We start from the raw sequence: 16,434 nt of genomic DNA on the forward strand, positions 1-16,434 counted from the left end.
GCAGTCTCTCAGTTCTTTAAAATCTCTCTCATCTCTGTCCTAAGAGGGACCCTATTTTGAGTCACTCACTTATAAGAAACAATGGACAGAGAAAGACATCTTTGTGTAACTGGCTATCTGAACTCTGCAATAATCAGCCATTGGCATGTTCATCTTCCCAACACACAAATACTTCTTTATGTTGCAAAACTCTTGTACAGGCAAACAACCAATGGGTGACATTCAGTGTAGTTTGATGGCATGTGCATTGTTACTTTTAAAGTCTCAAGAGAGAATGTTTACTATGAATAACTTGAATTTCAGAGAGAGAAAGATTGAAACTGATATGAAAAATGTAGTTACCGTTCAAAACCACAATACATTTAATGAATAGAATGTCCACAGTGACATCATATATTTGAAATAGAAACCTTTTGTAACATTGTAAATGTCTTTGCTCTCACTTTTGATCAATTTAATGCATCCTTGCAGCAGTCTAGTAGCAGAAAAGTGGAAAATATGCCCATCCAAAAGTGGTTTACACAAGTGGTTTAAAAATGTACAAATCTAGTTCTCTTTTGCTGTATTTTTTTTCTTCCTGTTTTTATTTAACCCAAGGTTATTGCATTGGGTTACACAAAGATTACACCATGCATGTATACATTTTTATTTTAATGCAGAGTTGCCATGAGAAAGAAAACAGCCAATCATCTCTTTAAACAATAGCACACACACTTTTCTCGACCTTGCTGAGGCTGCATGATTTCTCCCCGTTTCTATCGTTTAGGGAGAGCTGGTTTTCCATGAATATATATTGTCCACATGGGATTCAGCTCTGCGCTATAATGGTGTTCACATAATATATTCTCAGCTTACACCAATAAACAAAAGAAATGCGCATAATAAGTGTTGTTGAAAGCAGCACAATGACAAACACTTGCGAACACTAACAACACTCCCATTTATTTTTCACAGGATCAATATATTCTTCCTTTGGGCCTGAGACTTTGAGAAAGACATTTTGCATGTAAGGCTGCTCACACTCTGGCCTTGGTTCAGTGGAGGGGAGATGGAGCTTTTGTGTTGTATCACAGAAAAACAATCAGTCTTTAAAGGCACTGCCTTGTTTCCAGGGCCAATTGAAAAAAAACGTTATGCCAGTTGACATGTTTCTCTCAACAGCTGTCTTATTCTCTCTAACTCTCAGGTCTGTTTCAGACCACCTTAAGTGATCATAGAAGCCATGAATCACTTTAGCAGCATTACATTTCTTAGAGTAAAATACACCCTTTAGTAATTCATCCTGCCATCAACTCTGAACATTTGGGCTTATATTTTGTGTTCCTGGGCATAATTCGATATCGCCTTGGTGTCATAGACTGTTCAATTGTTCATTATGTTTATTCATCTGTTTACAAACCCATTTATAATTCTACTCTGAGCCTTCAGCATGACATAAATTCCAATTAAAATTTCACAGGCCCTCAACTTCCATATTCCCTAATTAGTCTAGTGCAACAGAGATGCCAATCTCTGTGTTGAGGTTGGCAATAAAAGTGAAGCAAGCAACATTTTCCTCTAACCTCTAACCTAAACCAACATGGGTAAAACAGAAAGTGGTTTTCATTATGCCTGTCTGTTCCAGCACCAGCATTTATAACTTTCTCCGACATTGAGATGAGAGATTCAAGCGGTTTGAAGAACTTTTCTGCTGTTATGAAGCAATCCTCATAACCCTGTCACAGGCCTTACTGCTGCCTCTGATATTTCACCTTTTATCGCATCTGGCAAAGTTTGAAAGAATAAAGAGAAAAAATGAGGCTCACAGAAGAAGGAAAGGCTTGAGGATGAGAGATTGAGAGACCATTTTTGAGAAAGATGGACAGCCACAGAAACACAGAGCACAAAGCAAAGCAATTTGCTAGACTTTATATTATGTTTAGAAAACAAAACTCAGATAGAAAAGTAAGCTGAAACTTGACAATGCATCATTATGTGTTCTATTCAAGCTGTACAAAAAAAAAAAAAAGGTATAAAAACATAAGCCAAAATCAATGTTCTTATTTGAAAGGAAAACTAGCAGACAAAAATCGAACAAAATGTTCAGACAGTCAAAAGAGAACACAGTTACCTGTAAACTATTATCAAAGAGGTACCATGGTTTTCTTACAAAATTAAGACTATATAATATGAGGTAGGAGGAAAAACTATATTTTAGTGCTTTTGTGTGCAAACGCAAAGTTTTTTGGGGAATGCAATACTTTTGTGAGAGAGTGCAAAAGCATTAAAATATAATTATCTCCCATCTAATTTTCCCAATCATAATAGGGTTTAAAATCTTCTATTAATTTATTAATCAATTAAAAAAATTAAATAAGATATATTTGATATTTTTTCATACTTTAAAAAAAACTATAAAATTTAATTTATCCATCTTTCCTTACCTCCAAACATTTGCTGTACTGAAACTGATCGAATATAAATACTAATGTAACATAAAACATAATAAACTTAAATGTAAATATAAGTACCTTTGTCAAGAAATAAAAAACTCAAAGTCCAATTGCGAGTGCAGAAAATAGTTTATTAAGTGAAGAATAAAGCAAGGCAAATGATCAGAAGTTGTATGCATCCGTAGCAGATACCAGTCTCACTGAGACTGTGAGGGTAGAAATAATCCACACCAAACTGGTACACACGTAGCAGGTAAATCCAAACAAGGCAGGTAAATCCACCGAAAAGCTGAATGCAACACAGGAACAGAGCAACTGGAGAGAAGCTGGTGGAAACAACGACAGGACATGAGCAAACAATGATCTGACAACAAACACAGCAAAATGGCAGATATAGGATAAGAAATGCACAGCAGGTGCAACTGCTCTGATTAACTCGTTAGGACCAAGGTTGCTAGGCAACGCTAACAAGCAATCAAACAGGTGACAACAGCAGACAGACAGGCAGAGATGAACAAACAGACCCATGAACCGTGACAGTACCCCCTCCCCTAGGAGCGCCTCCTGGCGCTTCCCGGGGAGCTTACCTGGTGATTGTAATCATCGATTAGAGACTGATCCAATGTGTCTCTCGCAGGAACCCAACTCCTCTCCTTCAGACCGTAACCCTCCCAGTCCACCAAGTACTGAAATCCACGTCCCCTCCGTCTAGAGTCCAGAATACGTTTTAACGAATATGCAAGTTCCCCATCTATGAGTCGTGGCGGTGGGGGAACTGGGGAAGGTGGATTAATAGTGGAAAGAAAAACGGGTTTTAATTTGGAAACATGAAAGACGGAATGAATTCTCCTGTACGCAGGAGGGAGTTTAATGCGAACTGCCACCAGACTAGTAATCTTTGTGACAGTAAACGGGCCAATGAAACGAGTTTATTACACACGGGGCGGAGAGGAATGTTCTTGGATGAAAGCCACACTTTTTGACCAACGACGTAGATGGGAGGCTTTGACCGGTGGCGATTGGCCTGGGCCTTGGTGCATGACCCCACCTGGAGCAGAGTCTGTCTGGCTCTGGTCCAAGTACAGTGGTACCTCTGGACAAAGGCGTGGGCGGTGGGGACCGTGACATCGGATTTCAGATTCTGAAAAATTGGTGGCTGGTAACCTAAGCTACACTCAAACAGAGACAGGCCCGTGGATGACACTGGTAACGAGTTTTGTGCGTACTCAACCCATGAAAGTTGCTGACTCCAAGAGGATGAGTTCTGAAACACCAAACACCGCAACACACGTTCAAGATCTTGGTTGGCCCTCTCCGTCTGACCATTACTCTGAGGATGAAACCCAGAAGAAAGACTAACACTCACCTCCAACAAATGACAAAATTCTTTCCAACATTTGGAGACAAACTGAGGCCCCCTCTCAGAGACCACATCTATCGGGAGGCCATGAATGCAAAAACATGATCAATGACAGCAACCGCTGTTTCTTGCTGAGGGTATTTTGGGCAGAGGGATAAAATGAGTTGCCTTCGAGAACCAGTCCACCACGGTCAAAACCACCATGTTACCCTGAGAGAGTGGAAGTCCCGTAACAAAATCTAGCGATATGTGGGACCAGGGTCTCGAAGGAACTGACAGCGGTTGAAGGAGTCCAGCAGGGGGTTGATTGGAAGTCTTAGAAGTGGCACAGACTGAGCAGGCCAACACAAAAAGTCATACGTCACGGGCCATCGATTGCCACCAGAACCGTTGTTTAATGAGAAACGTGGTACGACTAACCCCCGGATGACAAGCCACCTTGGAACAATGTCCCCAACGGATGACGTCGGACCGTAAACTCTCAGGCACAAACAAACGACCCCGTGGGCATTCAGGCAGAGGCGTTACCCCTTGTAAGGCCATACGGACCTTCAACTCAATCTCCCAGGTCACCATAGAAACCATGATCTTCTGTGGCAAGATGCACTCAGGAGACGACAGGCGTTCAGATTGGTCAAAAACGCGGGACAAAGCATCGGGTTTGATGTTTTTGGAACCCGTACGGTAAGAAATAGAAAAATCAAAACGACCGAAAAATAAAGCCCACTGAGCCTGCCTAGAATTCAACATTTTGGCAGACCTGATATACTCAAGGTTCTTATGGTCGGTCCAGATGATAAAAGGTACCCCCGAACCCTCCAACCAATAGCACCATTCCTCTAAGGCGAGCTTGACTGCCAGCAAATCTCTATTACCAATGTCGTAATTGCATTCAGCAATTGATAAACGATGAGAAAAAAGGATGCATTTTGCCGTCCGCGGAAGAGCACTGGGAAAGAACCGTGCCAACCCCCACCTCTGATGCGTCGACGTCCACCACAAACTGACGAGAAGGATCAGGGGCAACAAGAATTGGAGCTGAAACAAAGCAGCTTTTCAGTTTGGAGAATGCAGCATCAGCCGTGCTGGACCACCTGAAAGTCATTTTGGTGGAGGTCAAGACAGTCAAAGGGGTGGCTAGCTGGCTGTAATTGCGAATAAAATGCAGAAAAAAAGCCCAGAAACCTCTGCAGGGCCTTGCGGGAATCCGGAGTTGGCCAATTTATCACAGCCTGAACTTTGTCAGGATCCATGCGCACTCCCTCAGATGACACAATATATCCCAAAAAAGGGAACGACTGTGCATGAAAAACACATTTCTCCGCCTTGACATAAAGCCCATTCTCTAACAGCCTCTAAAGCACTCGTCTGACGTGCTGAACATGTTCCTGAAGAGAGTGAGAAAAATTCAAAATGTCATCCGGGAAGACATATATGAACTGGTCGACGTCATTGACCAGTGCCTGGAAGACCGCGGGAGCACTGGACAGCCCGAACGGCATAACAAGATATTCAAAATGCCCCCTGGGGGTATTAAAGGTGCTCTTCCACTCATCTCCCTCCCTCATGTGAACCAAATGATTGCGGAGATCCAACTTTGTGAAAAAGGAAGCGCCCTGCAGTCGTTCGAAAGCTGAAGATATCAACGGCAAAGTATAAGTATTCTTTACCGTGATGCTTTTCAGCCCTCGATAGTCAATACAATGACGCAGGGAACCATCCTTCTTTTCCACAAAGAAGAAACCCGCACCTGCAGGGGAAGACAAAGGGCGTATGAGTTTGGCTGCCAGAGAATCAGAAATATATTTTTCCATGGCCTCCCTTTCCGGAACGGAAAGTGAGTATAATCTGCCTTTAGGTGGAGACGTACCTGGCAATAACTCTAAAGCACAGTCATAGGGACGATGTGGAGGAAGAGAAGCAGCTCGAGACTTACTGAACACTCCCTTCAAGTCAAGATACTTACTGGGCATGTTTGACAGGTCCGCATGTTCAAACTGCAACACAGAACAAGACACAGAAGAACAGGCAGACAACAGACATGAAGCATGACAGTATTCACTCCAGGAAGAAAAAGTGTTCCGACGCCAGTTTATGTTGGGGTTATGAAGTGAAAGCCAGGGGTGACCAAGAACCACTGGAGCCAAAGGAGAGTCAGTCAAAAAAAAAGAAATTCCCTCTGTGTGGTTGCCAGATGTAATGAAACTCACCGGCCCGGTGGTATGAGTAACAGGTGGAAGAAGTTGGCCGTTGAGTGCACTAACGGAGATGGGCTGGGTGAGTAGAACCATAGGAATTTTCAACTCATAAGCGAGTTTGGTGTCCAAAAAGTTTCCCTCTGCTCCAGAGTCTATTAAGACTGAACAAGTGAAATTAGAACAGGCCCACTGTAGTCTTACTGGGAGGAGAGTAGAAATAAGAGAGGATTTATTAAAAGCGACCCCACCCGCCAGTAACCTCTTCCCTACTGATGGGCTTTGGCTTTTACTGGACACTGTGCAGCAATATGACCCGCTGTGCCACAGTATAAACACAGTCCCTGGGTCCTGCGTCTCTCTTTCTCCTCCCGAGAGAGATGAGTTCTGCCTACCTGCATGGGCTCAGGATCAAACACATGACCAACCGTATCACTGGAAGTGGCAGAGAATTGATCCATGGAATTTATGACCGGGTTCTGCAGGACGCGTTGATCGACATCGCAATCTGGCGTCAACTCGGATTGCCACATCGAGCAATCCGTCAAGGGTGGTGGGCAGTTTCAGCATGTAGATCTTGTTGTGGATGCGGTCGGTTAGTCCGTGCAAAACATGTCCCACTGGATGTCCCACATGTCCCATTCGATAGAGTAATCTGTAACCGTCCGATTCCCTTGATGTAACTAAGCCAAAACCCGCGTCACCTCTCTGCCAGCGACCGCCCGATCGAACACTTTCTTAAGTTCCTCCGTGAAAGACTGATATGAATAACAACACTGGTGCTTCTGTTCCCAAACAGCTGTTCCCCAGACAGCCGCTCGACCAGACAGCAGTGTAATGTGTAGCGAAGCCTGGAGAGCAATATACAGAGAACACTTTGCCAAAAAAGAACGACACAACTGGGGCTCACCAGAGTATGCAGTTGGAGGTGGCAGACGGGGCTCAGCATTGCGGCCAACAGGTGGAACAGCAGGTGCGTTGAGCGCAGTGGGCTGGTGTGCAGACTTGGTCTTAAACTTCTAAAGCTGGTCGGTTAATTCAGATACCTGTGCTACTAGCACCTGGACAGCGCGACCAGTAGCCATAATCTGCTTGTCCTGTCATTCCATGCGTGCATTGCTGCTCGTCATAATGTCCCTTAATTCTGATGCACTCACTGGATTCATTGTAGGTCAGATCGTTCTGTCAGGAAATAAAAAACTCAAGGTCCAACTGCAAGTGCAGAAAATAGTTTATTAAGCAAAGAATAAAGCAAGGCAAATGAAGAAGTTGTATGCATCCGTAGCAAAAGAAGTTGTATGCATCCATAGCAGACACCAGTCTCACTGAGACTGTGAAGGTAGAAATAATCCACACCAAACTGGTAGGTCCAAACGTAGCAGGTAAATCCACACAAGGTAGGTAAATCCACCGAAAGGCTGAATGCAACACAAGAACAGAGCAACTGGAGAGAAGCTGGTGGAAGCAACGACAGGACATGAGCAAACAACGATCTGACAACAAACACAGCAAATCGCAGGGCAGATATAGGATAAGTAATGCACAGCAGGTGCAACCGCTCTGATTAACTTGTTAGGACCAAGGTTGCTAAGCAACGCTAACAAGCAATCAAACAGGTGACAACAGCAGACAGACAGGCAGAGATGAACACACAGACCCATGAACCATGACAACCTTGGAGTACCTTGTTAATACCATGGTACATGAATATGATAATCACAGTATGACCATTTGTACCATGATACCACCACTAGAAACTGTTAGCCTTTCCTCTCCTTATATTTTTTGCTATTTTCTTATTTGAGTGCATCAAGTTCCATTTTTGAACTTTAGTTTAAACCTAAACTTCCAAGTCTAAAGTTTAATAGTGTATCTGACAGGTAGATTGACAGTCTTGAGTAAGCTGGCATCAGTCTGCCTCTCTTGACTTTATAACTTTAATATCTGATGACACTTTCCCACAAATTTCATCATACATCCAATATTCTCTCTTACACTCACACTGCTGCACTTTCTTTTTTATCTGTCATCCTTCCTCCCATCCATTTAAAGTGCAGTCGTATGAATGGAGCCGCATCCCCATGGATGAGCAAAAAAGTTTGTTGTTTTTGTCCTTGAAATGCCCAATTCAATTCAGTTACAAATAAAAAAGTTAGTTACTTTCTAGGATACACCCATTCAATAATGCTTTTTTTTTTTGGCGGCAAAATGTCTAGGCTTTTGCTTTGCAATATTTGGTAAATAACCCTCAAAAGAAGTCCCTTGAGTAATGAGGACATATGGTTTTTGACTGAATTAATGCATTGTTATGCTCTGTCTCAGAAAATGTTGGGAGGAAAAACTGTGGTATAATGGATTCAATAATAGCGCCCTCACAAACTGGCCTTGTTAGTAGCGTGTTTGTATATATGGGAGGGGATGTGATTACGGTCCGCCAAGCCTGCCAATAGCGTGTATTTAGCTGAGATGAAGAGTGGGTGCACATTGCCTGCATGTCTGGCGGCGATGCACAATTGTGCAATGAAATGCAGAGTATTTGGGAGACAGTAGCAGTGGTTTCCTGTGCCAAAGTTGGTTGGCATTGCAAATTGCATCACTGAGTCCATCAATTTTAGCTCCCATATAACATTACAACCACTTAGTATAGTCACTCAGACCATTAGCGATCACATCCCTGTGTAAATTTCACTTCCTCTCTGGGTTCAGAGGTAATGTTTTTTTCACTGTAGTGTTTTAAAAACCCTCAATCAGACAAGTGGACATTTTATGCTTTTGAGGGTTTCGTATCTGCATAACACACTCAGATGAATTTGGTCTTAAGTGAAGCCCTCCAATTTTATCCAAACTCCACAAGAATCAACAGCTTCCAGTCAACATATTTTGTGTTGTAGGATCAGTTCAATTAGCATGTCCAAAGGCAAAATGACAGAATTAGAAACTTAAACCTGCTCATGTGTGAGGACGAACAGTTAAATTGGTGCCGTGACCCGGATGGAAGTGAGGTATAGGGGGGTGAATATAATGGAGGCCTGTGCAAGTGAAGGCTTAGATATACTCACAGCGGCTTTTTCGTTGTCCTTTTTTAGCGTGCCTGCCTCCCATGCCGGTGGCGCTGGTTCGAATCCTTTTCGGAGCGATTATGAGTAGGACCAGTCACATATAGGGCGGGACTGTCAATGAAGCAAAATGCAGAACCTGATTTCACTAAGTCCAACATACAGGTTGTCATCATACAGGTTTGAAACAACATGAAAGTGAGTAAATGATGTTGAGTTGTTCATTTCCTGAGCAACAGCAACAGTTGCCAAGGGAATTGATCCGCCGCTTGATACATTTAGAAACATTGGTATTCGTACATTTTTATACAATCTCATTACACCCCAGTGACAGTTAGGTTTAGGGGTGGACATTCATGCTTACTTTATTTTCTAAAAATCATATGTTTTCGAACCACAACATGAATTAATACAAAATTGCCACTTCGTAAAATAATCATGTTTTTCTATGTGATCATGCTGGAATGCAGACTAGAAACCAACAGTACAGTAACCTCCAATAATTTAAGTGCTGTCAGTGTGAATAAACATATTTAATTAATTACTTTAACTTTCACAGCCTTCATTGCTGTGCTAAAACTGATGTTGGGGGTATGGATGTATGTAGGTTGATGCGTATTAATAATGTGGATTTCAATATAATCAAGATTAAATTATACATGTTCTGTATTGCTGATTTTAGCTCTGAAGCTTCAGGGAACTGTTTACTGAAAAACTTGGGGAATGATTCATGGTAAACAGTCGTTAACCTCTCTCTATTAAAGGGGGTCTGGAAACTGTGACATTTAGAGTAAATCAACACTTATGGATATATAAATAATAAATGAACAGAAAACAAACAAGTTGTGGGATAAATAATCACTCTTAAAGTTCATAGCCTGCTGTGTTTGCCACCTCAGGGTAACAGGCCCAATTAATATTTATTAATTAAAAGAACCCTGATGATTGCAGTTCTTTACCCACAGGCTATGCGAAAATATATGAATATGTGTGCGACCAAACAAGGCATCAATACAGCCTAAATGCCTGCGACAGAAAATAAGCATTAAAAAGTGCAGTGGCTGTATAATTAATCATTATGATTTCCCTCAGGGATCTGTAATTCTAGGAACAGCATGTGTTAGTATGCGGCATGCAGACTAGCTGTATTTCTGTTAGATGGCATTGCTGAACTTTCACTATTCTTCTGCTGCCATTCCATTATTTTGTTTCACAATTGCCACACAAACCGTGATTTGTACAGTGCTTACAGTCTGTCTGAGCACAAGTCTTAGTCATTTTTCAAAACGCCGGCCGTGCATTATTCATTACGAAACATCTGCTTTTACTTTATCTCTTTGAAACTTCTCTAAAAGAGTTATCCAAGGACTAGTTTTGAGAAAATTAGGACAACTATTCCGCCCCTGCGCCCACTTCCAACATCTTCCCATTTCACCCTCTCCATCTATCCCTCATTTGCATTGTGCTCTGTCCGGCGATGACCGGCGATTCCTCTCTCTGGGGGCCGGAGAGGGTTTCCATGGTGACTCAGTGGGTGTCTGAGCGTGAGGGTGGTCTGAAGGATGGCGACTTCCTCTTTCAGCTACATGACATGAGCACAAAAAGAACAGCTCTGAAAGAGAGGGTTGAAAAAAAGGGAGTAAAAAGGAGGTGAGGAGGGGTGGGCCATCGGGGGTCAGGAATAGGGGTCAGTGTAATTTGCACAGTGCTGCTTCTCTTTGATAAAGGGCGGTGAGAGGGAGCGTGGTGCATCTGTAGGGTTTCTGACTGCCTGTGTGCAGGGAATATCCATCGCTCATTCAGGGCTTGTTGAAATACAAAGAAGCATCAGGAGAGTACAAAAGTAGAGGGAGAAAGTTACCCCAGGAGATAAACACAGATATGCCTCTCTTTCTAACGGACCACAAATTCTCTGTAAAAGTCTGGGGCTGGATTCAAAAAACATTCTTAACTGCTATTTTCTAAGTTAAAGGGTTAGTTCACCCAAAAATGAAAATAATGTCATTTACTACTCACCCTCATGTCGTTCTACACCCATAAGACCTTTGTTCATCTTCGGAACACAAATTAAGATATTGTTGATGAAATCCGATGGCTCAGTGAGGCTTCCATTGAGAGCAAAGCCATTGAAACTCTCAAGGTCCATAAAGGTATTAAAAACATATTTGAAACAGTTCATGTGAGTTCAGTGGTTCTATCTTAATATTATAAAGCGATAAGAATACTTTTTGTGCGCCAAAAAAAAAAAAAAATTTCACTTTACAATATCTATATGGGCCGATTTCAAAACACTGCTTCATGAAGCTTTGGAGCGTTATGAATCTTTTGTGTCGAATCATGATTCGGATCGCGTGGCAAACCGCCAAACTGCTGAAATCCCCTGACTCTGGCGCTCCGAACCGCTGATTCGACACAAAAGATTCGTAACGCTCCGAAGCTTCATGAAGCAGTGTTTTGAAATCGGCCATCATTATATAAGTCGTTTTTTTTTTTTTTTTTGCCGCACCAAAAATATTCTCGTCGCTTTATAATATTAATATTGAACCACTGTACTCACATGAACTGATTTAAGTATGTTTTTAGTACATTAATGGATCTTGAGAGAGGAAATGTCATTGCTGGCTATGCAGGCCTCACTGAGCCATCGGATTTCAACAAAAATATCTTAATTTGCGTTCCGAAGATTAACAGAGGTCTTACGGGTGTGGAACGGCATGAGGGTGAGTAATAAATGACATCATTTTAATTTTTGGGTGACCTAACCCTTTAAATCCCCAAAGGTAAAATGTTTAATTTATTGGGCTGTTTCAAATATTGAACATTACAACATCACACTAGCCACATCTAATACATATTACTATAGGGATGTGCACAAATACTCTGAAGTGACACCAATGATTGATAAACAACGATTGGTCATTATTATACGTGGCAAATAGAGACCTTGTTTTTAATTATATATTTATTATATATATTATATACATTTAGCACAAATGAGAGCACTTCATTTTGAGAGAGACTCAAAATAACCGTTAAAAATACACAGCACATTAAAAAAGCAGACATGCTGAACTCCCATCAAGCCAATTTATAGTTTTCACGTGACATCATACTCTAATAGGAACGCCCACCTGGAGGTCAAAACAAGACTTTCCTCCATTGCACACCATTTATTTTGACCAGGTCTGTACTAAGTACAGATGTACTAAGACAGTGATATTAAAAGAGCAAATTTAGGGTACATTTACATTATAATGATGTACTAAAAATGAAAAAAAAAAAAATCCTTTGCGTTTTTCATGGATTCCACAGGATTCCATGGATTTCCCCGGATCCACAAAAAAAATTAAAAACGCTGTATTATTAATTCCAGGCCAGTAGCTGGCAATGGCACTTTGTAAAGAAACACTACATGCCTATAGACTGAACACGTAATACACAAGCGCATATTTCATGTTTTTGTAGTTTACACAGAGACAATGACGGTATCGTTTTCAAAAACTTGCACATTGTATCCCATTTTTAAAAGCTTGCGTTTTCAGCCCCCCAAAACGCTGTGGTCGTGTATACACTCAAAATGACGAGTGTCCAAGACTAAAGTGCAGGTTTGAGCTGTTTTAACCAAAAGCAACTTGTACTGACATACCTTAAAATGTCAGTGCCATTGTTTTGTCTCAAGATGCACAACAGCAATGTTTTTTTCTAGGGTATGTTTGTAAAAGCTACTTAAATGTCCTAATTGACCTGAGGCCTAATCCTGGCTTAGTCTAAGCCCTGTCTGTGAAACTGGGCCTTAATGTCTTTTATCTTCGGTTGATTTCATCGAAGGCTGTGACTGAAGTCCGTTGTAGTTCTTGTGTTTCTCTTTCCTTCAGTGATTCTGCTTGTTAACAGCAGGTCTTTATCATTAATGCTCAATCATCACTTAATTATCTCATTAAATTCAATACTGCTTCAATGGAACTTTAACTCAGTAGTGCGCACACACATGAACACTAGACAGTGTTACTTTAACCTAGGCATTTTTACTATTACATAAATCTTACCTATTTCATTTACATATGACTGACAAATATCAATCACATTAAGTTTATTAGTGTACTTATGTTAAAACGAATGTAATCCAAATGGATGGAAAATTTGAATGTAATTAAATTACATAAAACTTAAATTTAGACCGAAATATATTTTTTGAGTATGAAAGGAGAAAACAAATAAAAAGTTTTCTGTTTTTAGTTGAAAACGGTGTCGTGTAAAAGGCCTCTAAGTATACACCTTATTGATGATGCATACTATATACAGGCAAGTAGATGAACCCAGATTCTAAACGCAATGTTTAAGCATTATTTAAAAAACATTATAAAGAAAATGCTTAACCATTTACAGTGTTGCGATCATATTCTGGGCTCATCTGCTCACCTGTATAGTGTGCATCATCAATGAGGTGTATATTTTAAGGCACTTTAAGTGTTTTTCACGTTAAGATTTTTAAAATGTCTTGCTGTTTTTAATGATTGAAATACTACAGCAGGTGCTGTTTATGCAAGTGCCCAAAACTTGCATTTTATTCAAATGCTTTTGTTTTTCTTCTTTTTAGATGTGATCTAAATATTTGTGGCTTGAAATGGGAAATCAGACTCGATCAGCGAGTCTTTGGCACGAACCACCATACAATAACACCAAAGACTGTCATTTTCTTCTTAAGAAAAAAAAGATGTTCTTAAGAAAATATTTGAGTACTTATACATTTTTCAAGAATTGCACTTATGGACTTTAACTATTTCTTTAAAACATTTTCATAAACTCAGCCCTTGTTTCTGGACCTTCATTTTTAAATAAAATGCATTGTGGGAAAGTTTTCCTCCCTCCAAACAGATACCAGCTTCTAGAGCATGAATGTGGAACATCAGACCCTGAGAGACATCCTACCACATTGTGAATATCTTCACTTCTATTCTTACAAATACTCACAGGGACAGAAGCCAATGACAAAATTATAAATGGACTACATTATTCTTAGTCTAACTTTACATACTCTTACATAAGAAAGCGCAGAGCAGGTATTCAGATGTCCAGCGTCTACTCAAACTCAGTTGATCCACTGCAACTTTTTCCTAAGTGCTTGATAATGTATTTGAGTGCATTTACATTTATGAATAATTGATGGTGCAAGTGGTTCAGGAAAAGTGTGTTGGTTTACATAGTGTAAGCTACACATGTCAGGGAGCGAGCTTGTGTATAATGTAACAGGGAAATGTAAGTCAGTGTTTCTGCATCACTGTAGTCCCGCTTACCTCTGTGTTCATATGATACTGATTCTTACGCACACACACGTACAGTACAGTACATATTCTTTGACTGCAGGTTTGTTCTTAAAAGCTGCCGCTGCCTTCCTAAATGTCAGTGCACTTCATAGGTAACCGCATTGGAATGCTCTACATAGGCTGCACAAATAGCCAGCATTATAATGAGAGAAATTACTAAATTAATTTCAAAAGAGGTGATATTAGCATGTTGCTAATTGAATTATATTTAGCGATATCTGCTTGGTTACAAACAATCTTCCAAATATCTTCCTTTGTGTACAGCAGAACAAAGAATGTATACAGATTTGGAACAACTTGAGGTTGAGTAAATGATGACAGAATTTTCATTTTGGGTGAACTATCCCTTTAATGCTTCTATGTCAGAACGCCGACTCATTATTGGCCGGCTACTGCATCAGCATCACACGCATGCGTCGTGCTGCTCACGTGAACAGCGTCGGCCAATACTGAGTCGGCGCTCTGATGTAGAACCTGGAAAAGCTGCAGTGTTTACAACATAAACAGCATAGGAGACTGACAGGGAAGAGAAGAAATTGTTGAATAAAGTCGTTATTTTTGTTTTGTTTTTGCGCACAAAAAGTATTCTCGTCACTTCATAACATTAAGGCGGAACCACTATAGTCACATGAACTATTTTAACAATGTCTTTACTACGTTTTGGGCCTTGAATGTGATAATTATGGTGCTTTCTATGAGGGATAAAAAACATCGGATTTCATCAAAAATATCTTAATTTGTGTTTTCGAAGATGAACGAAGGTCTTACGGGTGTGGAATGACATGAGGGTGAGTAATTAATGACAGAAATTTCATTTTTGGGTGAACTAACCCTTTATACAATCAATTTATGTGATGAATAGATTTAATTTAGGCTTTTATGTACATATAAGCATTCATCAACTCACACATCAGTTGTGGTAAACGGAAGCTCAAGTATGTTTGCTTGACACGTGCGACCAATGATGTTCATTCTCATGTTACGCATCACGTTTGAGTTTCAGAAAGAGGTTTGGTTGAGCTTCTGTTTATGTTCGCTGATCAATGTTTATATGTGAGTAAAAGCCTAAATTAAATCTGTTCATTAGATAAAGGAATTGTGTCTCTTTAGTTTTACGATCTCTTTATGTACTTTTGAAGCGTCAAAGTGTCAGTTGCGTAGCTGTCAATGGAGGAACAGAAATCTCTCAGATTTCATCAAAAATATCTTCATTTGTGATCCAAAGATGAATGAAAGTCTTACAGGTTTGGAACGACATGAGGGTGAATAAATGATGACAGAATTTTCATTTTTGTGCAAACTATCCCTTTTAGTTGACTAGTTTTTGGAACTCAGCATGCGTCTGTTCACACTGCTCCAGTCTCAGTGGCAGCATTCCTTGTCTCTCAGTCAAATAACACATCAGATTTCAGCCAACAACTTCCACATTTGACTTTCGTGACTAATAAACCAACTTCCTCCTGTCTGAGGGGTGTTTGAGGCGCTCTGAGCTCATATAATTGAAGGAGAACGCGTGGGCTCGTTCTTTGTGTCTGGGATGCTTATTTGAGACAACGGAACAGGAACTGAGGATTCATTTGTTTGGAACTCAGAGTACATCTCTAATAGAGTGTTGGCATTCACTTATATACACACTGTTCTCTTTTCCAGTCCTCCCTATTCCATCATCTCACCTCACCCGTGTCTTCATATCTATCTGCCTTATTATTTTCTCTCACCCTTCTCTGTCTCTCTACTTTTTCTCTGACGTGGTCATGGTAACCTTCTCAATGTCAGTTACACAACAGTGAAGAAGAAGGTAAAGGCAATTTTTATAACAGCTCCACCTTATTAACCTTCTCAAGTCTGAGCAGGGTGTGTGTCATTCAACAAACTCTCTCTTTCACTTTCTAAGACAGCTGGCCATAGTTAACGGTTGTTTTCTCCTTTGTAACAGGTACAGACAGATCGCTGGGAGATGTTTGTCACCATTCTGTCCTTCTTCACTTGCATTTTACAGTAAACCCAAGTTTATCTCTGCTTAACCAAACCACGCTGTTCTCAGAAGCTCACCACAGTGCAGGTTCC

The sequence above is a fragment of the Ctenopharyngodon idella genome, chromosome 22 (assembly GCF_019924925.1).
Source record: "Ctenopharyngodon idella isolate HZGC_01 chromosome 22, HZGC01, whole genome shotgun sequence".
NCBI classification, from domain to species: Eukaryota; Metazoa; Chordata; class Actinopteri; order Cypriniformes; family Xenocyprididae; genus Ctenopharyngodon; species Ctenopharyngodon idella.